The sequence below is a fragment of the Equus caballus genome, chromosome 8 (assembly GCF_041296265.1).
Source record: "Equus caballus isolate H_3958 breed thoroughbred chromosome 8, TB-T2T, whole genome shotgun sequence".
NCBI classification, from domain to species: Eukaryota; Metazoa; Chordata; class Mammalia; order Perissodactyla; family Equidae; genus Equus; species Equus caballus.
Window position 1 is genome coordinate 7,229,463 of NC_091691.1, and position 26,976 is coordinate 7,256,438.

General features: G+C 44.3%; 1 protein-coding gene across 13 annotated transcripts in view; it reads right to left on the reverse strand.

The window, feature by feature from the left end:
• OSBP2 (oxysterol binding protein 2) overlaps positions 1–26,976 on the reverse strand; it is a 181,056-nt gene that overhangs the window by 39,014 nt on the left and 115,066 nt on the right. The window contains exon 1 of one of the 13 annotated variants that reach the window (XM_070276214.1): positions 5,377–5,546. The exons of the other annotated variants lie outside the window; for them this stretch is intronic. The gene's annotated coding sequence lies outside the window, so the exon portion shown is untranslated. Of the gene's footprint in view, positions 1–5,376; positions 5,547–26,976 lie in introns of those variants that run through there. 13 annotated transcript variants of the gene reach the window in all.

Consider the following 26,976-nt stretch of genomic DNA (forward strand, 5'->3'; position numbering starts at 1 on the left):
CGGACAAGGTACACATCACTTCAACTGAGCAGCTGCCCTGAGCCCTCGGGCTCCCTCCCTTTTGGCTCCTCAGCACTGGGCTCCTCCACCAGACTCCAGCCAAGTGGAGTAATCCAAATATGTAAAAAGAACATGGTGGCTTCTTGGATGACAAGGTTCAGAGCTTGCTCATCTCTGCATACCCAGCAGCAAATCGGGCACTAGGCCAGAAACCAGGCAGGGACCTGGGGGGAGACAAAGAGAGAAGTCTTGCCCCACTCCTTGGGAGTTGCGGGAGGAGGCAGCCACTTGAGGGGCCCCAAACAATCATCCATGGGATGGGCAGTGCAAGGCAGGCAAAGGCCAGCAGACAGCCAGGGAATGCCACTGGCTGGGAGTGGAGGTGGTAAGGGACACATGCTGTCTGAGTGCCTGTGTATTCTTGCTCGCCCCAGACTGGCCCCACTGGCCCCGTCCTGGCCCTGCTGCTGTGCCACAGATGAGAGGGCACAGGAAGGGTAGTGAAGGACACCCCCTTCCCAGCACCACGCAGGGGAGCCTGCATCAGTGCAGCATGGGCTCCACTGCACCCGGCCTGAGACTCGACTTTCCAGCAGCAGCTGATGGGCACTTACGTCACCAGGAGGACTGGTTGTGACCCAGTGGTGCTCCCTCCGGCCAGCAGAACGGTTATTGGGGACAGGCACTATTCCCTTCCCTCTCTGCCGAGTCTGATGGGGAGGGGATGAGGACGAGGCCGAGTCCCTGAGCCCTGGCAGCTTTCCAGCCAGTGGTTGTGGTCCCTGAGTGGCCATACAGGCGGCTTTCATCCCATCCTGAGTGCTAAGGACTTTGAGCAGGGAGTGCGTCCTATTTTTTTGCAGTCTGGCTGTGCGAAGAGATGCCCCACTGCAGGGCCTCTGAGGAGCACAGCAGGTGTTGGTTTCAAGTGAGAACGGCGGGGGTGCTACACTCTTGGCAGAAAAGAGCCATTTCCAATCAGCAATGTTAGTGCCTCAAAAATTCAATTACAGCAGGTTTGGTGACTTTTATTTAGATTTCACGAGGTTTGTTAAGCTGCCTGAATTTGATCACAGAATCCAATCAGCTGGATGCTGAGAAGAGACAGAAACAGGCCTTGAAGCAGGTCCTTAGGAGGTCAAGTGACTTCCGTGGGTCTGAGAACCAACAGCCTGGTAGCTTAGTGCCTGCCTACTCTGAGCTCCCATATGTTGTGTCATTTCCACGTAGGACCCACTATGCTGAGAGAATCACATCCAGAAGAGGAAAGGGTGGCATGGAGAGTTACAGATGGTACCCAAGACCCCAAGGCTCCTAAGTGGCAGAGCTGGGAGTGGTGGCATGGTTTTTACAGAGAACCTCATGGCACCTACCACCCCCAAGGCCCTGGAGACTGAGAGACTGCAGCAGCTCGCCCACACCTAGCCCTGAGATGACGCTTATGCCTGCTGGTGCCCTCTGGCCTGGCCTGGAGTGGGAAGGCGGGGAGGTGAGCCCTGCCTGGGGGGTGGTGCTGGTCCTCTGGTCCCCTGCCCCAGAGGAAGACCTGCCAGTGCTCCGCCCCACTCAGGCAATGGGGAGAGGGAGGCTGAGAGGTTTTCCAGGAGCTCCCAAGAGAACAGGGAGCCCAAGACCATTGACAAGAGAAGGGGCTCAGACAGAAGCCCAGGGTGGGGCTGTTGGAGAGATGACTTCAGGCTGGGGTGGGGCCCCGAGAGGACTTTGGGAAGAGATGGTTGCCTTTGCAGATAGATGCACACTGCAGGAGGGTGACGCAGTGGCGAGTGGCACAGGAGAAGAATGCTGTTCCAGGGAGAGGAAGGAACAGAGCATCGAGCCAGAGGTGGGACGGACCAGAGCACTGAATATGAGCACCCCTCAAGTGCAGGGCATGAGGCAGGTCAGAGGCCTCAGTGCTGGAGAGTGAAGCATGTGGACCAGGTCAGAGGTGACAGGAGCCACGGAGGGCTCCTAGAAATGGGAGTGGCCCCCTGAGGCACTGCCAGTCCTTTCTGACTGGGAAACCCAGAAGGAAAGCATGTCTGCCTTCCCCAAAGTAGGTCCTGTGGGACACTAGTCCTGCAGGGGGTTCTGCAAAAAAGGGAATCAGTGATAGGAAAAAAAAAAAAAAAAAACTTTGGAAAACAGGATGAATGACGTCCCTCCCCTCAAGGAGGTAGGTGACTGAATGCTCTGAGAAGCTTGGCCTTAAGGACACTGGAAGGCATGTCACGATCTAATCTGATGGAAAATCAGATAATAATAAATAATAAATTGTGAAACCCTGGCAGGCAGAGGAAACACAAGCCACAGTACCAGTGTCATCTTGACCTTCGCGGTCCTCTGTGGCTCATCTCCCCTCCTCTCTCATTGGTGATCAGCACAGGGTGTGTTGAGGACATCGGGAACCTGGTGAGACCACATCAGGGTTCTCCAGCAACTTCCTCTGGAGAGGGGAGCAGGGGTGGCACCCTAACTAGGCACAGCTATCAACAAGGCCAAGGTGGGGCCTAAGGGATGGGTGCCCTGGGCTGACGTAAAAGCCAGCCTTTGCTTCCACTCTACCAGGGCTGCAGGGGCAGAAACCTCAGCCCACAAACACCAATCTGTAGGCCAGTATCTGTGGCGGTTGAATCTCCAATCATCCCAGGGGAATACCCTCCCTGGGACCCCTCGGCCGGCGGGAGAGGCCAGCAAGCAGTGAAAGGCTAGGCAAAAATCTGGGAGGGCAAAGAAACGTGCTGCCTTTCCTCTCACTGCAGGGCGCTGGGGCACAGGGTAAAAGCCACGAGGCTAAATGAAGGGTGAAAAGTAAGTGCATGTGAGTGATTGTTAGGACGCCCACAGAACCAGGAGCCTCCCTCCTCAGCAGAAGGCTGTAACCCAGAGCCACACAGCATCCTCAAGAAGACAGACAGCTCTGGGAGCAAGGTCCACCTCCAGGGAAATAAACACAGGCAGAGAGATGGAACGTAAAAATAGAGGCGCGTGCTCCAATTATGGCATCTGCTGTGATGCTGAAACAACCTGCCACCCACAGCCTCCTCCAGCCGGCAGTGCCCAGCCTACCTATGGCTTCCCTAACTCGGCTTCCATGGGGTGTCCTTGAGGAATGGGAGTGCCCATCCCAGATCTGGCACTGCAGGAAGCTGATCCCCCCAGCCTCGGGGCCTCTGGGCTCATTCGCCTGCCCTGTCCTGCTTTGAGTCTTGCCCCAAGGTCCCAAGGTGCAGAGGTAGCTGCTCCACAGCCAACCCGAGGTAGGTACGGGAGGGGCTGGGAGCTGAGGCACTGATGCTCCCTTTCCTTTGCCCAGCTGCATCTTAGCATGATGGGTGCCGCCCCGAGGCACCAGGCCCGAGGTTGGTTGGTTTCTGTGAGCCTGCCCCACCTAGACAACAATGAGCTTCCTTGGCTCCTCCCAGCCTCCACTGTGGGTCTTTAAACCCCAAGCCATTCATCTGCCTGCTCCTGGTTCAATCAGAAAGTCCCTCTGCAGCCCAGCCTCCTGGTCAAGGGAACTGCCTGGTTATTTGGTGGCGAGAAGGGCATGAGTATTTTTAAAAAGCTTCTCCAGGAGATTTTACACTGCAGCCAGACTAGAACTGCTGCGTTAGATGCCGGCAAGGCCCCACCAGCTTTAACATCCTGGAATACTAGAGTCTAGCCACATACCTTGCCCCAGTGCTCCATATCTGTCTCCTCCCCACTCTGCCCCCTGCAGCTCCAGGTGCTGCCTCCCAGCTGTGCAGAAGAGGGAACCAAGGCCGAGAGGCTGGAGCAGGGAGCCAGGCATAGTAGGCCCAGGCATCTAGCTCCTGCGGCTCCCTCTCTCCTGTGCCCTATGTGGCCCTCTGGGTAACCAAAGAAAGGGAAAAAATTCTCTCATTACCCTGACAGTTAAGGAAATTAAACAATGTCCTTGCTTCCATGTTGAAGTCTAGCCTTTGCCCACACAACACAAATTCAGTTTTGTGTGTTGCTTTCTCACCTACTGGTCCACAAGTCTTTTGCCAGTCTCTATGACTTGGTTACTTGTTAGCAGCTGCCCCACTTCCCATCAGGTGACAAGCTGTGGCCTCCCATGGTACTGGCTGTTGGGGCCGGGCTGGAATGCTGCAGGAGGACTTCCTTCTGCCCTTGCTGGCCTGTGGGGAGGCACCACCCTTGGCCCACCTGCGGGCACAGCTCCTCAAAAACCACGGACCCTACCTCACACTTCTCTCAGCCAAGTCACCAGGCACCACCCAGACCCCATCACTTGGCTGACAGTTGTGGGGCCAGCAGCCCCTGACCAGCGAGAAGGATCCTTTAATGGACAACACGGAGCCCCACCTGTTTCATTTTGCTCAGCACAAACATCTGTCTCAAGGCCAAAGCAAGTGGGACTAAATTCCAAAGCAAGGTCTGGCAACCTACAGGCGAGAACCTACTGATCTGTCCCAGACGGCGCCAGCTCTGCTGAGCAGGTCACTGGAAAGTACGAGTTTACATTTTCCTGGCCTGAAGACAGCCACGGCTGCTTATCCCTGGAAATTATCTGATGCCCATGTAATCACACGAAAGAGCTTTCCACATGCGGCTGCCTCTAGGCATCAATGACACAGCGTGAGCTAAGACTGGGGGCCCGGAAGGGGCAGGGCTGCATCTATCTGGTTGACCCCCACATCTTGGGACCGGGCATGCAGCAGGTGCTAAATAAGTGCCTGTTGAATGAATGGGTGACATGAGACACATGGATGGAAAAGTGTTTTGTGAACTGAAAGGCAGCGTGCAGGTGTGAGGGGTGAGGAATAAGGTGCTTTGGGGTTAGGAGAAGAGTCCGGGTTCAGGGTTTTCCTTTGTGCCGCCCCTGCCTCTTGAGCTAATACAGGAATCCAAAGTGAAGTGAATCACAACCTGATGGCCCGGTGACCTGGCTCCTTGGCCAGGCCTCAGCTGCACAGTCCCTGCAAGTCCTCTTTCCCACCCTGTAGACCTTCTCTGGGTGCCCTCCTGCCTCTTCTGGCTGCAGCGTGCTGAGTGGGGGCCCCAGCCCTGGGGTGAGCTCTGTGGGGATAGCGAGGAGGAGACCCACAGTTCCTGCCGAGGTGGAATCTCACCCTCTGCTCCATGTAAGGCAGATGGGCGAAGTCATGTCTTCAATGAACAAGGGGACAGAAGAGCTGCTTTTGTTTAATTGCCCTGGAGTCACTCTCTGCTTTTAGCAGCCAGGCAGACCTGGAAGTCCTTCTTTGCTTTTTATAAACCCTGCAACCTTGCACAGTTACTTAACATCTTAACCCAGCTCCTCATCTGTAAAATGGGCTAATGCCTGTAAAGTGCTTAACATAGTGCCTGGCCTACAGCGAGGCCACGAACATCGGCCATTATTACCTGGCTATAAAATGACTCCCACTGAAAGCAGAAAAATCAAAAAGCTCTATTAAGAAAAGAAAAGCATAAAGTAGCAAACAATCATAGCCATCCTCCTCAAGATGACCTCGTCCATCTGTCCGATGCCGGTGGCAATTCTTCCCTGCTCACTTCAACATGCTGCACAGAATGGGGGCTGCCTCCATTGTTCCAGTTCCATGACTGCCAGGCAACCAAGAACACCCAAAGAAGAGACCTCTCCAGAGCCAGGAGGGCAGATGGGAACTTTCAGCACTGGAAAGGCATGTGCCCTGAAGTCCACGCACACCTGGAGCCAGGTAAACATGACGACCCTCTCCCTGCCCGTTGGGGGCCCTGGAGTCAGTCCCTGAGGCCTGGCAGCCAGGCCTGCAGAGACAGAGTGAGCAGACAGACCAGCAGAGCTGAAGGTCAGGCCAGCAGAGGCGGCCATCTGAAGTGCCACCTGGGGAAGGCCCATCTCTAATGGCAAAACTAGAAAAGGAAACTTGGCAGAATGTGTTTGAAGTGAACAGGCTCAAGGAGAGGCCGTGAGAAAGGGGCAGCGGGTGGGATTTGTGGAGGCTGTTCTGGCTCCTCTTTCATTCTTCGCCTAGTTCTAGGCCACTGTAAATGCAGCTGGGAGCCTGGCACCGGCCCTGTATCTGCAGGCATCTAAACATTCTTTCTGGAGGACACTGAGGGTGACGTACAGTCCTCCCTCAGGACCCACCATCCTTGGGAAGCCAGTGCCCTCAGGCTGCTTGGGGCTGTGAGCCCTGACCCAGAACTGACTGCGAAAGGCCAAAGGTGAGGGTCAGCAACGCTGAGGAAGACATCCGCACCTGCAAGACTTTAGGGACTTTCCAATGCCCAGTCTAGTCCTTTAAGTTTTTTATGTTCCCAGGTTAGCAGGAAGACTGCTGGGTGAGCAGGTCCTGAGCTAAAGTGTTGGTTCAGCCACCAACAGGCTATGTGACTTTGAGCAGGTCCCCTCTCTTCTCTGGGCCTCCACGGGGCATACCCACACTCCTCTGCAAACAAGGCCCGCTGGCTAACGCAAGCACAGGCTTGACTCTGGGTGTGGGGGCTCCTCAGCTAGTTGCTCTGTGGGAGAGGGAGGAGGAGGAAACAACCATGGAGCCATGGAAGCATCCCCACTCCCCGCCCCCTGGGATTTGACAACGCAGTAGAATTGGTCATTTGTGAAGAAGCCTTGGGAGGCCAGGATCCAGCAGGGCCCCTGACCACTGCGTGACAGGGGCAGAAAGCTGACTGAGAGTAACTGCATCCAGTGGGGCAGGCAGAGACCGGATCTACCACCTGTGATTCAGGGCCTGGGGCTCAGACCCACAGGCGGAGCAGGAAAAGGAGCTGAGGAAAGGTCTGCAGCAGGAGAGACTCAAAGGAGCCATTCGCCAGCGCCCTCTCCCCCTGCACTCTTCCTTCCTCCTACGGTCAGGCAGCGTGGAAGCAGCTCCCAGGGAGGCTGTGCCCCAGCGCAGGTCCCCCATCACTTCCCTTGCCCGGTCCCCTCCATACCCCACCAGCTGGCCTGCAGTCATCACCCACAGCTTAAAGGGACCCTACCAGCAGGACCAGTGTAAATATCGCTGTGGGTAGGTGGCTTCCAAGGCTTGCTTTAGTGAAAAGCTACCCAAGCTGTTGTTGCAAAGGAGGAAAAAAAAAATCAATCTCAAAATAATGAGGTCCTAGTAAAGTCCACATTCAGGAAGGAAGCTGCTTAAGAGGAGCTTAACCAAAGACAAACGAGGTGGAATTTTAGCTGGCCCCCTCCTGGAGAGGGTGAGAATGAAGGCCTCAGCCTCAGCCTCCCTACAGCCCCTGGCTCTGACCAGCTGTCTGCCCAGCGTCCTTCAGAGAACTGCTTTCTACCGGGCCAGCAAGCTTCATTCTCAGGTTCTAGGCAGTTACATTTCTTACTGTAAATTAATCAATTGATTTATTTTCTAAAAGAAATGGAAATTAGAAATTCCAATACGTGATGGTATTTGTCAAGAAACTGAAGGTGACTGTCCCTAAAAACTGAACGGGGCTGTTTCCAGCTGCCAAGTGCTGGTGACTAGGAGCTGGTGCCTAGGCAGGAGACACGGCTTCAGGGAGCCTTGGGGAGGGTGACATGGTGGAAGTGAGAACCCCTGTGAGGCCAGGGGAGAGAAAAGCCGGCAGAGATGGAGGAGGGGCGGGGTGGGGTAAGAGTGGGAAAGGAAGAACTCATCTCAGAGCAAAGCCTGAGAGGAGGCCACTTGCCCACCTTGGCTGTGCCAACAGGCTCTCGACGCCAGTTCTGGGGACCCCACTACTCAGCAGCTGCTCCCTGAGCATGCCAGGGGAGGCTCCTCACAGCTCGAGCAATGCCAGATCCCCAGATCCTGGGGATCCGCCCCCTCCCTCCTGAGGGGCATCCTTCCCCTCACCTGCACAGCCAGTTTAGGCCCAGGGACTTCTCACTCAGGCTGCAGGGCTGAGGGAGAAACCTGGATGCACCCAAAGACACACCCACCATACAGTCTGCGGGGTGTGAGAACACGATCCAAAACCCCGCAGCCAGGTGGGCTTGAATTACAGCCAGACAGTCTGCAGAGATCCAGCATCTTTGGGCCAAGTTTCCACCCAAGACCCATTTCAGCTTGGCTCCACGGCGGCCTGGTGGGCTCCCCTTAAATAGGTCACTCTGTGGCTGAGAACTTTTTGGTGTCCATGCCCTAGACCCAGCCATGCTGGAAGGGGGAGTGAGGAAGAGTGTAGCAGGGTGCGACGCAGCTTTTGGAGGGCTATACTGAGGAATATCCAAGGCCATTTAGGACAGGAGAGCCGTGGGGCATTGGAATGGCCATGTCCTACAGAAGACCCCTCAGGTGAGCCTGAGGCAGAGACCCAGGCAACAATAACAGTGGCCACTGCCTGCTGACAATATAGTCCCTTTACAGTTCATTAAGCACTCTGCCAGACACTTCCCCCTAGGGTTACCACACCCCTGTGATGTGGGCTCGATTCCAGCCCCCTTAAATGTCGGGGGTGCTGAGGTCACGTGGGGCAAGGTGCCTGCCCACAGTCATCTGGTGGGCAGCTTTGACTCTGGGATTTGGCTACTGGGGCCCTGCGAAGGGCTGGGCCAGGGCAGTGGGAATGTAAGACAGAAGACAAAGAAGAAACAGCTTCTTTACAGTGCTGAAAGAAAACAAAAAAACCCTAGAATTATATAGCTCATAAAAATGTCCTTCAAAAATAAAGGTTAAGTAAAGATATGTTCAGACAAATAAAACAAAATATGTTCAGAGAATGTGTGGCTAGTTGATCGATGCTACAAGAAATGTTAAAGGAAATTCTTCAAGCTGAGAGGAAAGGATAGCAGACGGAAACTCAGATCTAGACAGGGGAATGAAGAGTCCTAGAAAAGATACACATGTGAGTAAATATAAAGGGCACTGGTTTTCTCACTTTTAAACTTCATTTAAAGAAAACTGTAGAGAGCAAGGAAAAAAAGCATATTGTAGGGTTTATGTCATCTTCAAAAGTAAAACAGGACACAGCAGAAAGGGTGGGTGCAATGGAAGCACATTGTTTTAAAGTTCTTAATTATAGCTGAAACAGTATATGATTTGAAGAAAGATTGTAATGTAAACCCTAGAGCAACCACTAAGAGATGTATAGTTATAAACTAATAAAGGGGAAAAACTGAATACTAAAAATAATACTACAGATGGCAGGAAAAGAGAAAAAAAATAGATGAGACCAAACAAATAGCAAAAGGGTAGATTTAATTGCAACCACATCAATAATCATATTAAATTAAAATGATCTCAACATTCTAATTACAAGAGACTTTATCAGACTAGATAAAAAAGCAAGACTCATATGCTATCTATAATAAGACCCCTTTAAATAGAAAAGCAGAGATAAAATAACCAACCATATGCTTTCTACAAGAAACAGACTTTAAATAGAAAGATAGGATGAGTTAAAAGTAAAAGATTTGAAAAAGAAACACCAGGCAAACAGCAATTACAAGAAAGCTGTGATGGTCTTATTAACATCCAAAAGGAGTCTTGAGGACAGAGATAAGGAGGGAAATTTCATAGTGACAAAAGAAGTCAATTCATCAAGATGACACAAACTCCTGAATGTGCATGCACCTCATGACAGAGCTTGAAAGTAAACAAAGCAAAAACAGAAATGAAAAGAGAAGAGACAAATCTACAATTACAGTTAGAGATTTCAGTACTACTCTCTGAGCAAACAAATGAGGATTTAGAAGACGTGAATCTTCAAATATCTTTTATCAATTAACTTCACCTAATTGACATTTACAGAATATGACACCCTACAATGGCAGAATACACATTCTTTTCAACAATACATGAAACGTTCACCAAGACAAAGCATATGCTAGGCCATAAATCAAGTCTCAAATTTAAAATGATATAATGTATGTTCTCTGGCTACTACACAATTAAATTAGAAAGCAATAACAAAAAGCTATCTGGAAAATACCCTAATATATGGAAATTAAACCACACACTTCTAAATAACTAACGGGTCAAATAAAAAACCACAAGGGAAATTATAAAATATTTTGAAATGAATGATAAGAAAATACAACACATTAAAATTTGTGGGATGCAGCTAAAGCAGTGTTTGGAGGGAAATGCATAGCTTTAAATGGCTATTATAGAAAAGAAGAAAGGTTTAAAATGAATGATCTAAGCTTCCACCTTAAGAAACTAGAAAAAGAACTAATCATACTCAACGTGAGTAGAAGGAATAAAATGATAAAGAGCAGAAATCAATGAAACAGAAAACAATAAGAATGGAAAAAATTAAACTAAAAGCTTTGTAAAGCTTTTCTCGAAAAGATCAATGAAATTAATAAGCCTCTAGCTAGATCAAGAAATAAAGAAAATACAAATTACCAATAAGAGGAATGAAATAAGGAACATCACTATTGACATTAAAGGGAAATTAAAAGAATATTATGAAAAATGTTATGCTAATAAGTTTGACACCTTTGATGAAATGGGAAATTCCTTTAAAGAACAAATATCAAAATTGACACAAGAAAAAAAATCAGATAAGGCCTTTATAAAGAAACTGAATTTAAAATTAAAAACCTTTTCCTCAAAGAAAATTCAGGTCCAAATGGCTGCACTGGTAAATCTACCAAATATTTAGGGAAGAGATAATACAATTCTTATAAAAACTGTGTCAGAAAACAGAAGGGGGGAAATAGTTTGCGATTGCCTTATGAGACAGTATTATCTCATCTTATGAGGTACCAGTATTACATTGATACCAAAAGCTGACACATTACAAGAAAAGAAAAATACAGCCAAGATTCCTCATGAATATAGAGGCAAAATTCCATGACAAAATATTAGTAAAGAAAATCCAGCTAAAAAGGATAATAGATCGTGAACAGGTGGACTTTTTCTCAGGAATGCAAGGTTTAACACTTGGAATGAATATAATTCACATTAACATAGAAAGAAAAAATACAACCAACTCAACAAATACTGAAAAAGCATTTGACAAAACTCAACACTCATTCAGGATAAAAACTCAGAAAACTAGAAATAAAAAGGAACTTTCTCACTACTATAAAAGGCATCTATAAAAATCCTACAGCTATCTTCATACTTAACGACAAAAAGTTGAACTTTTTCCCCTAAGATCAGGAACAAGGCATGTCTGCTCTCACCTCTTCTATTCAACATTACACTGGAGATTTTTGCCAGGGCAATAAGGCAAGAAAAAGAAACCAAAAGCAGACAAGCTAAAAAGGAAGACGTAAAAAAGCTTTTAGTTACAGACAGCATGGTCACATACCCAGAAAATCCTAAGAATCTAAAGAAAAGCCACAAGAACTAACAAGTGAGTTTAGCAAGACAGTAAAGGCCAACAAATAACAAATAAAAAGCCAACGAATAACAATCAATTGTATTTATACAATACTAGCAATGAACAACTGGAAAATAATATTTTAAAAATAATACCACCTTTATAATAGCATCAAACCTTACATAAATACTTACAGATAAATTGAACAAGATATATGCAAGAAAACACACGGCTAAGAGAAATTAAAGAAAAGCTAATAAATACCATGTTCATGAATTGGAAACTTTAATAACATTGATATCAATTTTCCACAAATTGATCTACAGATTTGAAGCAATCCCAATCAATACCCTAGCAGACTTTTTCGTAGGAACTGACACGTCAATTCTAAAATTTACGTAAAAAAGCAAGGACCAAGAATAGCCAAAATAGTTTTGGAAAAGAAGAACAAAGCTGGAGGACTTACACTCCCTGATATAACAATTTACTGCACAGCTATAACACTCAAGACAGTATAATGTTGATATGAATACAAATTTGTAATGGAACATAATAGAGAATTCAGAAACAGACCGGTACATATGCGATTAACTGGTTTTCAACAAATGTGTCAAGGTAAGTCAATGAGGGAAAAACTTTATTTAAAAAAATTGTGCTTGAATAACTAAACATCCACATGGAGGAAAAAGAACTTTGATAATTACCTCACACCATACACAAAATGAACAGAAAATGGATCATAAACTTAAATGTAAAAGCTAAAACTATAAAACATCTAGAAGCAATCAGTACTATCTTGAGGCAGGCAAAAATTTCTTAGAACACAAAAAAGCACTAACCATTAAAGAACTGATAAATAGATCTAATAAAAATTAAAATCTATGCTCTTAGGAAGATATTAAAATTGAAAAGTAAACCACAGATTAGGAGAACTTTTCTCAATATATATTCCTGAAAAAGAACTTGTATTCAGAACACATAAAGAACACTTGAAACTCAATAATAAGGCAAATAATGCCTCCAAATAGGCAAAAGATTTGAAAAGGCACTTTAGAAGATAATATATACAAATGACTAAAAAGTACATGAAAAAATGCTCAACATGATTATTAATTAGAGAAATATGACTACAATAGGATATCACCATACGCCCACTAGAATAAGTGAATTTAAAAAGACTAATAATAGCAAGTGTGGGCAGGATGCCAACAGGGCAACTGAATGTTCATATAGTCATGCTCCATATAGTAGCATTTTGGTCAATGATGGATTGCATATATGACAGTGGTCCCATAAGATCAGTATCATATAGCCTAGGTGTGTAGCAGGCTATACCATCTAGGTTTGTGTAAGTACACTCTATGATGTTTGCACAACGATGAAATCATCTAATGACACATTTCTCAGAATGCATTCCCACCGTTAAGTGAGGCTTGACTGTACATTGCTGGTGGGAATGTAATATGGTACAACCACTTTGGAAAACAGTTTGGCAGTTTCTTATAAAACTAAACATACAATTACAATATGACCCACAATTCCATTTCTAGGTATACCTAAGAGGAATAAAAACATATGTTCACAAAAATACATGCATTTAAAATGTTTATAGCATCTTTATGCCTCATAGCAGCCCCAAACTGGAAACAACCCAAATGTCTAGTAACAGGTGAATGAATAATTGTGGTATATTCACACTATGGAAAACTTCACACAACAAGGATGCACCTAAAAAACATTATGCTGTATGAAAGAAGTCACACATACTACTGTTTGATTCCATGCTATGAAATTCTAGAACTAATAAAACTACAGTGCAAAAAGAATATTAGTGGTTGTCTTGGGCCAGGTATAAGGGACATTGACTGCAAAGGGGCAGGAGGAAACTTTCTGAGATGATAAAAATGTTCCATATCTTATGTGGAGTGGTGGCTACATTTGTTAAGACTCACAGAATAGTTAAAATCAGTTCATTTTATCTTTTTAAAATTATACATCAATAACATTGATTTAAGAAAAAAAGAGGGTAATTACCTACTGATCCAGTTCTAGTAATGTATCCTATAGACATGCAGATACACATACAGATATCTGACCAAAGACTGATGCACATAAAATGTACATTTCAGCATTTTTTGCAATAGTAAAAAGTCTGGAAACATTCTAAATGCCTTTCAAAGGGACTGGTTATTAAACTATGATGCATGTATAAAACAGAATCCATGGACTTCTGTGTGATATGAAAAAAAGCTTTAAAACATAGTCAATGAAAAACATCAAGGTGCAGAACAGTATGTATAGTATGATTCACCTTGCCTTCCAAAAGGTATCTATAGTATATACGTTTTTAAAGAACACAAAAGAAAAACAGCAGATAAAAGCAATAAAACCAAAATCTGATCCTTTGAAAATATCAATAAAATCTGTACACTTCTAGCCAGATTGAGGAAGAAAAAAAGATATGACCAATTACCAATATCAGCAATGAAAGAGGGGACATCAGTACAGATCTTACAGACATTATAGGATAGTAAGGAAATATCAGGAACAACTTTATGCCCACACATTTGATAACTTAGGTGAAATAAATCCTCGAAATGCAAAAATATCAAAACTCACTCAGTAAAACAATAGCCTGCATAATCTATTAAAGAAATTGCTTTTATAGTTAAAAATCTTACAACAAAGAAAACTCAGAGCTCAGAAGGTTCTGCTGACAAATTCTACCAAACATTTAAGGAAGAAATAATGCTAATCCTACACAGACTCTTCAAGAAAATTAAAGAGGAGGGAATACTTCCCAATTCATTTTAAGGCCAGTGTTACCTAATACTAGAACCAGACAAGGACATTACAACGAAAACAGCAATAACTGTACACCAATATCCTTTATGAGCAAAGAGACAAAAATCCTCAGAAAAGTATTAACGAACATAATCTAGCAATACATAACATGGGTTCTACATCTTGATTAAGTGAAGTTTATCTCAGAAATGCAAGGTTTGTTCAACATTCAAACACCAATCAACGAACGACAACCCAATTAAAAGTGGGATTTGAATAGACATTTCTCCAAAGAAGATATATAGATGGCAAATAAGCTCATAAAAAAATGCTCAGTATCATTAAAAAGGAGATAAATAAGTGTTGGTAAAGATGTAGAAAAATTGGAACTCTCATACTGATGGGAACATAAGTGGTACAGCCATTTAATAAACACTTTAGCAGTTATTATATAACCCAGCAATCCCATCCTAGGTATACACCCAAGAAAAATGAAAACTGTCCACACAAAGACTTGCACATGGATGCTCACAGCACAGCGGCATTGTTCATAACGGCTAAAAAGTGAAAAGAATCTAAATGTTCATCAACTGATGAAGGGATAAAAATTGTATATCCATGCAATGGAATATTACACAGTAATAAAAAGGAATGAAGTACTGATACATGCTGTAATATGGATGAACCTTGAAAACATTACAATAATTGAAAGAAATAAGTCACAAAAGGCCATACATTATATGGTTTCACTTATTTGAAATGTCCAAGATAGGCAAATCTCAAGAGAGAGAAAGAAGATCAGTGGTCGCTTAGGGTTGGGGGGTGGGGGTGAGAAGAAATGCAGAGTGACTGCTAATGGATCCAAGGTTTCTTTTGGAGGGACAAAAATATTCTAAAATTGAGTGTGGTGATGGTTGTACAATCCTGTAAATATAGTAAAAGACATTGAATCGTACATTTAAAAAGCTGAATTGTACAGTATGTGAATTATATCTTGATAAAACTGTGAAAACAAAACAAAAAACTAGCATGTATGGAGCACTTTGCAGGTGCCAGGGGCTTTACATTTATTATCACAAATCCTCCCAACCACCATACAAAGAGGAACAAACATCTAATATTTAATAAGCATTTACTTTGTGTCAGACACGGAGTGACTTACACAGATCAACTCTTTTACTCCTCACCTTATTGTCAACCCCACTTCACAGATAAGGAAGTTTGGTGAAGCTTTGTAACATGCACACATCCGGTAAGAGAGAGCGTTAAGTCTGAACCCAAGCTGCTGGCTCACCTTTTCACTGTTCCCCACACCATCTCCCTCCAAGCTGTTTATTAAAGTGGCTCTCAAAGTGTAAATCCCAGACAAACATCATTTGAGAACTTATAAGAAATGCAAATCTCTTTTTTAAAGATTGACACCTGAGCTAACATCTGTTGCCAATCTCCTCCTCCCCCTCCTCCTCTCTCTCCTCTTTCTTCTTCTTTTCCCCAAAGCCCCCCCCCCCCCCCAGTACATAGTTGTATATTCTAGTTGTGAGTGCCTCTGGCTGTGGCATGTGGGACACCACCTGAGAGTGGCCTGATGATCTGTACCACGTCCGTGCCCAAGATCCGAACCGGCGAAACCCTGGGCTGCCGAAGCAGAGCATGCAAACTTAACCACTTGGCCAGGGGCCAGCTCCAGAAATGCAAATCATTAAGCTCTATCCCAGACCTACTGAATCAGAAGAAATTCTGTGGATGGGGCCAAAATATAAAAACCAATATAATCCATCATATTAACAGACTAAAGAAAAAAGCCCACATGATGATAATTTCAATAGAGGCAGAAAAAGTATTTGACAAAATTCAACACCCATTCATCATAAAATGTCTCAGTGAACTAAGAATAAAAGGGAATTTCCTCAACATGATAAGAGATCTGGAAAAAACTGAGAGCCATCTTCATACTTAATGGTGAAAGACTGAATGCTTTCCCTCTGACTGGGAACACGGCAAGGATTTCTGTTCTTACCACTTTTATTTAACATTGTACTGGAGGTTCTAGCCAGTGCAATAAAGTAAGAATAAGAAATACAAGAAAGTACATCACAATATATGTTTGTGGACTTATGCTCTTTTATTTCCTCATATTTTTCTGTATTTTTCAAAAATTGTATAGATGTGAGTCAGACCTGGTTCTTATCCTCAGGAAATTTACGGTGTTCTATGATCACAGCCCCAGGGACCCCTAACACTGGAACACAAGTTGGAAGGGAGGCACACTTAACCTTTCAGTCTCCTCATGCCACAACTGAGGACCACACCGAGTGCTCTGGCTCTGCGTGCGGCTGTTGCTGGGGCTGCCTAAACTGGACAGCTGGTGCCGCAGGAGGGACGGGGACAAGTTCTAGATGCTAAGAGGTGGGCTCGGCCTTGCTTCACCTCTCAGTTCTGCTACCTGTCACCAAGTGACAGTCCTGCTGTGACTAGTTCCCTCATCTCTGAAATCAGAACAGTGATTATCTACCTGAAGGGTTGAAAAGAAATTAAAGGAGACAATGTACATAAAGGGCACAGCACAGTGTGTGGCACAAAGAAAGCACTCACTAAAAATGATGACAGTGATGCCCTTTCACAAGCCACACATAAGCTTTAAAAATCAAGGCTCACACTATTCTAAAGAAGGTTTACATGTCCAATCAACATGTGAGAAGTGAGACTTGAGCGCTATAGAGGAAGGAACGAGGACAATGCTGCACCAAGGTTTAGCCCCACTGACCCTATGGATCCCATTGCTTCCGTCACACCCTGGGTTTCAGTCTCATTCTGAACCTGCCAAGAATCACATCACAAGCTCAGCCTCTGGTTGAGGGTCATGTGAGTGAGCAGCTGGCAAACAAGGTCAGGGCCCAGAGCCGCACATGCTCAGGGAGTTGCAGGGTGACCCAAATTCTAGGACACGCCACTTAGAATGGCAAGGCGCTCCATTCCTTCTGAAATGGGCACTAGGGAAAAGCGGAGACATCTTTCCCTTGAACAGTTTCTGCTTCACACAGTGCAGGATCTTGGAGGCCGTGAGCTGCGCCTACAAACCGCACGCAGCACTGCTGGGTGGCACGGCCCACCTCTTTCTCACAGGGACATGAGAGTCCCTTGCAACAGGGATCTTAGTGGTTTTCCATGCTTTTGCATCATTGCATGGGCAGAAATAACCACATCTATACTCCCTAGTGAAACAGATAAGGATGTCAAGGTCCATCAGGGCTAAGGTCAAACTATATACACTGGGACTAGGGTGAGAACTCTGTTCTCTGATGCCCAGCACGCTGCACTGCTCAAAAACACTGACTGACAGCTTGGAGTCGCAATTCAATTAGCATTTTTGCTATGTTAATCACATTCACTCACTTAAGGAGCTTTGACTGAGAACCAACTGTGAGCCAGCTACTACGTGAGGTGCTGGGGACAGAGGCAGCAGGTCCTAAAGGTCACTAAATCTCCAGGCCTCATTCTTTAGGCAACATCAACCGAGAACTCCAGTCATCACCCCTCTTGAGGTTTCTGGAGTCTCTCCTGTCCCAACTGCCCGCTCTGTCTGCTAACCATGGGTCACCTGCCCTGCCATGTCTCACCCGCTCTCAGGCAGCTCTTCTTTTGACCACACCTGCATCTTTGCCTAGGAGCTTGCCCAAAGATGTAGCAAACATCTTTGAAAAACTTTCCTTGAAATATCTCAAGTTTGTCAGCAGGAAAGGGTTAAAACCTCAAATGAACCAGATCTTGTTTGGGGGTTACATTTAAAATTATTTATCACACCTTTGCCAGGCAAAGAAAGAGAAGGGGGTAACGTTTTAAAGTGTCAGCTGATGGAGCAATTGTAATCTGTATGTTCAGGGATGCAGAGTTCAGAAGCTAAGAGCATGGGCTGCAATCCTAACTGCCTGAGTTCAAACAAGCCCGGCTCTGCCAGTCACTAGCAGAATGGCCTGGGATGTAACCTCTCCAGTCTCAGTTTTCTCATATGTAAAATGGGAATAAATATAACAGCACCCTGATAAACTGGGTCACTTGGCCTACAAGATATCACACTGTATTATAAAGTACTTAAGGTAGCATGGTACTGGCACAGGGAAAAAAATTGACCTATGAAACAAAAGAGGGAGCCCCAGACAGACCCAAGCATATGTGGAACTCTGACAGTTGTCAGAGATGGTAGAGCAGATCAGTAAAGAAGAGGGACTGCTCAATAAGCAGTGCTGGGCCAAACGTTTGACCACACGGGGAAAAATGAAATTAACTTCATATTTCATATCCTATACAGAAACCAATTCTGGATGTATTAAGGACTTCACTGTGAAACTTAAAACTTTTAAGGAGAAAGTATAGGTAAATATGTGATTTCCATGCAGAAATCTAAGACTGAATTTATCATAAGACTGATAAATTCAACTACATTAAAATTAAGAGTGTCTACAACAGTGTGGTAATGGCATAAGGATATACATATAGATCAATGGAACAGAATTGAGAATCCAGAAATAAATCCTTTATTTATAGTCAACTGATTTTCAATAAGGATGCTAAGACAATTAAATGGATAAAGAATAGTCTTTTCAACAAATAACAGTGGAATGACATGCAAGAGAATGAAGCTGGACCCCCCCCCCCATCATATATAAAAATTAACTCAAAATGAATCACACACCTAAATGTAAGAGCTAAAACTATAAAATTCTTAGAAGAAAACATAGAAGTTAATCTTCATGAGTTTGGATTAGGCAATGGGTTCTTAGATATTATCCCAAAAGCACAAGAGACAAAAGAAAATATGGATAAATTGGACACCATCAAAATTAAAATTTTTTGTGCTGCAAATGATACCATCAACAGAGTGAAAAGACAACCCAAAGAATAGGAGGAAGCATTTGAAAATCATATATCTGATAAAAGACAGATACAGAATATACAAAGAACTCATACAGTAATAAAAAGACAAATAATTCAAATAAAAAATGGACACAGGATTTGAGTAGATATTTCTCCAGAGAAGACATACAAATGACCAACAAGCACGTGAGAAAATGCTCAACATTATTAGTCATTAGGGCGATGCAAATCAAAACCACAATGAAATACCACTTCACACCCACTAGGATGGTGGTAATAATAATAAAAATGATAATAACAATAATAATACAAGTGTTGGCAAGGATATGGAGAAACTGGAACCCTAACTGCTGCTTGTGGTAATGTAAAATGGTGCAGTTTTTGTGAAAACTAATTTGGCAGTTCCTTTAAAAGTTAAACCATATGACCTAGCAATAGGACCACGTGACCCAGCAGTCCCACTCCTCGGTATCTACCCAAAAGAAATGAAAGCATATATCCATAAAAACTTACAAACAAATGTTAATAATAGCGGCATTATTCATAATAGCCTAAAAGGAGAAGCAACTCAAAAGCCCATCAGCTGATGAATAGATAAATAAAACGTGGTACAAGCACATACATTCAATACAATGGAATATTATACGGCAATAAAAAGGAAGGAAGTACTGATACACACTGCAACATGGATAAACCTTGAAAACACTATGCTAAGTGAAGGAAGCCAGACACAAAAGGCCACATATTGCACAATTCCATTTATATGAAACATCCAGAATAGGCAAATCTATAGAGACAGAAAGCATCAGTGGTTGCTTAGGGAGGGAGACGGGATGGGGATTGACTGCTAAGGGGTACACGGTTTCTTTTAGGAGGGACAAAAATGCTCTATGATTAGATTGTGGTGGTGATTGCACACCCTGTGAATATACTAAAAAACACTGAATTGTACAATTTTTATCAGTGACTTGTATAGTACACAAGTTATATTTCAATAAAGCAATTTTTAAAAAGTGTTTATGGGGGCTGGCCCCATGGCCGAGTGGTTAAGTTCACGCGCTCCGATGCAGGGGGCCCAGTGTTTCATTGGTTCGAATCCTGGGTGTGGACATGGCACTGCTCATCAAACCACGCTGAGGCAGCCTCCCACATGCCACAACTAGAAGGACCCACAACGAAGAATATACAACTATGTACTGGGGAGCCTTGGGGAGAAAAAGGAATAAAAGAAAATAAAATCTTTTAAAAGTGTTTATGTTCTGCAAAAAATATCATAAGTAAAATGATACGAAAATACAAACTAAAAGCTTATAACTGACAAATGGTAGGTATCCAGATCATATAAGAGCTCCTACAAATTCATAAGAAAAAGACGAACCATCCAACAGAAAAGTGCATTTCACATAAAAAGAAACATATATTTACCAATAAAATGCTCATACTATTTTGATATCAGGGAAATGCAAATTAAGATTATACAGAAATACCATCAGACTTGCAAGAATATATGTTACAATACCAAATGTTGGAGAGGATCATAATCAAAGGGAACTCACCCACTGCCAACGGGAGGGTAAATTGGTACAACCACTTTGAAAAACAATGTGGTATTATTTTTCAAAACTTGTCATTCATTTATCTCATGACCAGAAACGGCCCTTCTGGGTATACCCTTGACTTCTGTACATGTGTGCCTGGAGATTTGTACAATAATGCTCACAGCAGCAGAGTTCATTACTGTCAAGAATCAGGCACACATCTAACGTCCATCAACAGAAGAAGGGTAAATGAATCGTGTGAAGAATACTAGAAGCAGCGGAAAGGAATGCAAACAGCTACACCAAACACCATAGATAAGTCTTAGAAACAAAAGGTTGAAAGAGAAAAGTTTCTAAAACTTCAAATCCTAAAAGAGGTATATAGTCTTTTTATTTGAGCCAGAAGAAAACACTAAACAATGTGCCCTCCAAACAAAATGACATTAGTGACAAAACTGTATTTTTAAAAAAGCAATCAAATGATAAACACAAAATTTAGGATAGTGATTCACTGCAGGGAGAGGAAGAAAGGGGATCAAGTAAGGGATAAATATAAATATATGCAGGTGAGTGGTAACAGTCTAGCTAACTCTTGAGTTGGGAGATGGGTTCACAGATGATGATTATTTTTATGCTCTGTAGGTAACATTCATTAAATGCACAGTCTTTTCTCTTGCAAGTGTCCTCTCACGCTGAGGATGGTGCACACTCACGCTGAATGATTTTCTACATTCAGTATCACCCCATGATACTTCTGTTCAGCAAAGTATCTGCCCTTTCCAAAGATTTACCAATATTTTAAGCCTCAAAACACATGTCAAACTCAAAAGGGTCTTCCCATATTAGGGTTTGACAAAATTACAGTCAAATCCCACTTTCTTATCTTTATAAAATAATACTAAAGATTATCTGGAAAAAAATCCAGATTATTTCATAGTAAAAAAATAAAGACTAAAAAAACAGGTAAGAATAGCTCTGACATTTAAAAATAGAATGATAAATCACACTCAGATATCACTACACATCCTTCAGAATGACGAAAATCAAAAAGACTGATACCACCAAATGTTGATAAGGATGTGGAGCAGCCTGAATTCTCCTGCACTGTTGGCGGGAGTGTAAAATGATATAACCACTTTGGGGAACTGTTTAAGTTCCTTTGAAAAGGAAACATAACACCTATCCTTTAATTCAGCACTTCCACAATTAGATATTTATCCAAGAGAAATGAAAGCAAATGTCAGCAAAAAGACTTGCACGAGAATGTCCACAGCAGCTTTATTTGTAATAGCCCCCAAACTGGAAACAGCCCAGGTGGCCATCAATAGGAGAAAGAGTAAACTACGGTATATTCATACAGCAAAATACTAAGCAATAAAAAGAGCAAACTTATGACACATGTGACAACACACATGAACCTTAAAAACATCATGCTGAGTGACAAAAGCCTTGCATAAGGGAGTACATACTGCATTATTCCATTTATAGAGCTTGTAGAACAGGCAAAATAAATCCATGGTGAAATAAATCAAAAGAGCAGTAATGCCTGGGGGTGAGGTGGGGACTGCCTGGGAAGGGGCCTGAGGAAACCCTGGCGTGGCAGACATATCCTGTATCTTGACAGGGTCTGGGTTACAGAGGTGTACACACTTATCAGAACTCAAACGATGGTACACATAAGATTAGTGCAATCCACGATATAAAAATGCTACCTAAAAAAGTAAACAAATACTGAAGTCTGATAATGGTATACATGCTGGAGTGTTTGGGAGGGGTGAAGTGTATTAATGTCTGCAATTTACTTTGAAAAGCATTTTAAAAACCAAGATGGACTTGGTTTTAATGGATAGAAGGATGGATAGAAGGTTACATAGGTGATAAAGTAAATATAATAAAATGTTACTGGTAGAATCTAGGTAGTAGGAAGACAGGTGTTGACTGTACACTTCTTTCAACTTTTCTCTGTGTTTGAAATTTTTTATAATAAAGTGTTGGGGGAAAAAAACACTGATAAGTGAAGACTTGCCCTACCACAGAAAACATACTTTCCAACTACAATAAATCATATCAATGTTGTCCAGATGCAACACTAGACAAAACTAGCACAAAGAAGTCACAGACCTGCGAGAGGCTAATAAATAGATGAAAAAATTTAACCCCATTAGAAATCAAAGAGATGTCCATTAAATAATGAGATACCATTTTCAATTCTCAGCATGTGTCACAATGCTACTAAATGCTGGTGCGGGTGTATGGTGAGACTAGCGGCTGGGTTTGAGTCTAGTTACTAAGGCTGTGTGTGACTAGGTAAATTTTGTCTGTTTCTGTCTCAGCTCCTACACTTGCAAAAGAGGGGGGTGGATCTCAAACTACCTGGGGCTCAGGTTGAAAGCGATCAAAGGGACAGACAGAGATGGATCACACACGTATGCCAATGGCACAGGTTCTCAATGCGCAATAGCTATGATTTGTGGTTATTTCTGTGCAATAGAATTACAGGTACTTTTTTTTTTCTTCTAAATGCTTTTTCTTTACTAAAGTCTCCACAATGTGCACAAATTATCTTTGTAATTTGGAAAAAATGTCAAAAGTTATTTTATCAACCAAAAGAAATGATTTGAGATGGCTCCTCTGATCTCTATCTCTAGCTGTGGATGGCTAGCTGTGTGGCTTCTTGACTGTGTGACTGCGTCCTTCCTGGTCTCAGTTTCCCTGTCTGTACCATACGAATTAGATAAATCACCTCCAAGATCCCATTTGATTGTGACAGCTGGGGATTCTATGGCTACAAGACTTTCCTTCTCAGTTCAACGTGCGAACTCTCACACTGACACCTTCCTGACTCAAACTTTGAAATGTGGAAAAAACCATGAGTGTAACGCCACATTTCCCATGAGAGTAAGAGCTAAAGCAAGCCACAGGCCATTGATACAAGAAATTTTTATACATTGAGGGGTATGGGGAAGCCATTCTGGTTTAAACTTGATTCGGCTTAAATTTATTTGAACCAAAGAAGCCTGACTTTGAGCCTGTCAAATACATTGTACATCTGCTTTAAACATTACCCTAAAGTAAGGATGTACTCTTTGAAGATAAGAATTGATGCCTCCCTTCTTGTGAGGCCAACTCTGAAGATAAGTCTCCCTTCCCATGACACCAAGGTCAAGTTGACTCGCTGTGTACATGCTCATCTGTAACCAAAATATCTCCTCGAACGCTTGAAAGAATGTACCCCTGTCATGCTTGACATATGACCCTTTGTTTGGCAATGGTTTACGACTGTGCTGAAAACCACTCTTCCCTAGAGTGCTTTCTTCTCTTGTGAAGGTTGTGAATCCCAGGCTATGGTCCTCAGTTTGGTTCAAATAAAACTCTCTCTCTCTTTCTTTTACGATAGAATGATTATTGATTATTTGCATTAACACCATTTAAGAAAGCTTCAAAATTATGCAATTCACAGGCAGAAACTCCTGGAATGTGGCTCCTGCTGCTGTGGCCAGCTGGACAGTCAGCCCCAGGTTCCTTGCAGAACGCTACTGCCCAGAACCCACACCAGGGGTCCTCTTCCCTCCTTCTACAGAAACCCACCTAGTCCATTCAGAAGGCCACCATGTTTCAGAGGCCCCTGCAAAGTTAACAGCCCGTGAGGAAGCTCTGCTGTTTGGGTGGGAGCATGGGGACTGTGACCAGGGAGACAGCCAGGCATTTCCAATTAACAGTAAGCGCAACCAGACATTACTGATTATCAGCAGTTTTCTGCAGCCAATTGGACTACCAGCTTCTCACTGTACAAGCGACAGCTCTTCCTAGCCCTGGGCTGGCAAGGAGAAGACTCTGGAGGGGGAATGTGAGAGAGAAGTGGGCGAGGCAAAGGTGAAAGCACACATTGGAAAAACCGCACAGAGTGTTAAATATTCAGGGCAGTGAGCAAAGATGAGCAGAAGGCCCAGCTTTCCACCAGAAAGAGCCGCTAGTGGTCAGGGTGAGGTGAAATTGGCCACAGAATGACCACGGAGGAAAAGACAACCAACTCCAGGGCTCAGGAGACAGAGACTGCTAAGGGCCACATGCGGCCCCATGTCCAAAGCCTGCCCACACCTAGATCTGGAGCGGCCCTTGGGAAAGCTAATGGGTGGATTTGGCATGGTCAAGCAAGCCACTTCCAAACTCTGTCCACTCCAACAAGATGACTCCAGAGCATGGGGGCAGGGTGTCCGTCACAGGCGTGTGACCTGTGTACACACATGGGCCCAAAGTCAGAAGGGCCCCGTGCTTGGTTTAATGCTTAGCTGTCTATCTTGAAACTCAATAATTTTTGAACAAGGGCCCCACAAGTTGTGCAGTGGATCCTGCTAGGGGATGATATTTCCAGGGACCACTTCTCTGAATCCCACCAACTAGGGAAAGCAGAGCAGTGCCAGGGTCCCAAGGAGTCCTGTCTGGCTTGGGTTCCAGCCACATCCAACATAAACCAACATTTATAACACTTCCCTTTGGGTTTCCACACAAGGGCAGGAGAAGATGCAACTGATGAGCCACGAAAGGGTACCCACAAATAACCACCACAAACTTGTGGAGAAAATTCATCCTTTTTCAGTTAGTCAAATGCAAGTTAAAAGACTAACAAGGCACAATTTTATGCCTGGCCAAAAAACACTCTCAGAATGATGGAAGCCTAATGGAGGGGAGATGGAGAGAAGATGTTCACACTGAGCCCCGAAAGCATTAGGGACCAGAACGCTTCCATTGAGGGTGATGTGCCAGAGGAAAGCAGTCACACCCTTTGACTCAGCTACTGCACTCCCGGGAATTAGTCCCAGAAAGAAACACCTGAGAAAAATTTTACACGCCAAAGATGCTCAGGCAGCAGTTTGGCTCTTGGACAATCTGGGAAAAACAAAAATGTCTAATAGAAGGAAAAGGCATTCCAAGTCATTCAACCCATACATATTAAGCCTGTGATAACGTGGGAAAGTGCTTATGATGTACAATCACACGAAAATGGTAATTTTTTTGTCTCTCAGTGATGTAAAAAGGATGTTCACATAAAGGAAAAATACTAAAATAGAGACCTAAAAACAGTGACATGAGGAGTAATGAAGTTATGGAAACACCATGATCTTGAACATGTGGAATTGTTGCCTTAAGAGCAAATAAGCCTTAACAATAATGAATGTATAGGGAGCAGAGGACTGGGCCAGATGAACCTCAGGGTTTGGCCAGGAACAAAGCGTGTGTGTGTTGGGGGGAGGTGAGGAGTGGGTTTGGGGAGGGGATTTCATCAGGCAGATGAGCAGCTGCCAAATGGTTAATGAGCTAAGAGTCACGTTGCAGGGACCCCACCCCATACAAACCACACTGATGGAAAAATACCCCGGGTGGAGGGAGGTACCCAGGGGGCTTGGCTGGCTGTCAGTTCTAGCCTCTCAGGAAAAAACATTTGTCCTCTAACCAGCTCCCACCTATAGTTGCAAGGACACTGGGCACACTGGGCCAGGACGAGGGAGGCTGCCCAAGTGGGGTTCTGTTCCTCAAGTCTGTGACCTCATTCCGCCTCACCACAGCGCCTAGCCTGGGCAGCTACTATTTCTGAAGAATGTGCGTCAGGAATCATTATTCAACACACACATCAGAGGGAAACAGGACATAAAAGGAAATTTATCTTTGGCAGCCTGAAGCCCATAACTTCATCTTTATTCATATTGTTCATCTATTTGATCAGATGCTGCTGCCGTACCGAGCTGACTGGCACTTTATGGAAAACGAGGCGTCAGGGGGATGACTCGTGTCTGCTGAGGGCAGTGCCGCATGCTGCTGGGAGACGCTCCCTGATGAGGTCAGAGGAAGATGCACCGAGAGCAAACCTCTCAGTCCTGGGCAGGAGAGGACTTGGGGCTCAAGCCTGACCCCATGCTGGCCACTGAGGCCTCCCCACCCAGCTTCTGAGGGCCCCTCCGAGCCCTGCTCCCACTTTGGCCTGTGCCAGGCCACCTGCAGGATCACCTGTCTTGGCTTGGCCACCTGGGCAGCCCTCTCTTTCTTGACCTGGAGTCTACAGAGGTCATTGTGTTATCCTCAGGGCAGCCAAATATTGCTCTGGATAAATGTTTATATTAACAGGGCTGTTGCATATGGTTGAGCAGGTTGTGCACTGTACAACCCTAGGGGGCACCTTTCACAACAGACACTGTAGATTTGTTTTTATTATAAAACACATCAACAAATGGAAGAAAAGAGTATTTCTCTGACAAAATCAGTACGTTACAACAGTTTCAGTGGAAGTAAAGGGTCTTGAGGAAGTAGTGCCCTTTTCCAAAGACGGATGCCAACTGGGTCCATCACAGCCCTGCACACCAACCTGTGAATGACAAATGAACCAGTTCCCTGCAGAGTGCACCACATTCTCCAGGCTCCTTGGGGCCACCAATGGCAACAGAACCCAGGCTGGGGCAGCCCAGGGCCTGTCACAGCCTTGTCAGTCTCGCTCGGCCAATACCCTCCTCACTGGCATGCTGCTGCTCGAGGGAATGGCTGCTGCGTACAGGACTGG